The sequence below is a fragment of the Dipteris shenzhenensis genome, chromosome 7 (assembly GCF_047967505.1).
Source record: "Dipteris shenzhenensis isolate YYH24624 ecotype China chromosome 7, Dip_SZ_1.0, whole genome shotgun sequence".
Taxonomy (NCBI): Eukaryota; Viridiplantae; Streptophyta; class Polypodiopsida; order Gleicheniales; family Dipteridaceae; genus Dipteris; species Dipteris shenzhenensis.
This window is the reverse complement of record NC_141602.1, coordinates 58,157,110-58,158,156: the sequence shown is the minus strand read 5'-3', so window position 1 is coordinate 58,158,156 and position 1,047 is coordinate 58,157,110.

Genomic DNA, 1,047 nt, shown 5'->3' with positions numbered 1-1,047 from the left:
GTAATTTTTTTATTTTGAGGATATACAAAATAGAATCTACATATTATATTATCTAATAGAATATAGTAAACCCATAAAACATTTTCTTATTTTGTATTTGTATTATTTCAATAAAAAGATATACTAAACTGCATGCAGAATTTGGCATCTATCTTGTATCTGCATAACAATAATTGCGTTTCATTAGAAATTTGTTGTCTTTGGAATCAAAGTAGCATAGGATTAGTACTATCACCAATCCTTCTCCTGACGTTTTCTAATGTAAGCCCATTTTCGAGTCACAATAAAAGGCACAAGTTAAAATCTTGTAGATACTATTTTTTAAGTTGATTACTTAAAACCCTGGAAGGCACACAATTATCTTTAGGGATTTGGTGTCATTGAAATTTTATAGCATCATAGTTTGCAAATGAGTTGGTCCAACTAGTGAATAATTTTGTATGATGGCTATGATGAACTAGAAAGCAATCATGTTGTATATTATTTTTGGCTATGATGAACTAGAGAGCATGATGTCTAAATGATGGCTATGATGAACTAGAAAGCAATCATGTTGTATATTTTTGAGCACCTTTCTCTATTCTCAATATGCATGTGTTGTTAAGATTCAAATATGTTCTCATGAAACCAAGGCATGCAATATTCACATAGATCTTTTGATCCTATACCCTATTTTGCTCCAAAAATATAGTGATCACATGGCTGAAACATTTGGCAAGAATGATGTACTTTGGTACGTGGTGGAAATGAGCCTTCATTGGCCTCCTCCTTGGCAACTATCCAGGCAAACACTTCTTTCATGACTCTCATCTTGGAATCCAAGAGGACTTACTACCCTCCACGGTGGCTTTTTGAGGACGAGACTTGGAGGATCATTTCTCTATCGATACAGCTCCTATTGATGCCCGAATTCTATGGGTAGCCATTGTTATTACTACACTCATTCCTAAATGATAAATGATATAATGAACCCCTCCTTTTATTTTGTGATTTAAACCAAATTTTGTTTTGTTTTGCAAGGAAAATAGACTTGGAGAAAAACCTCCA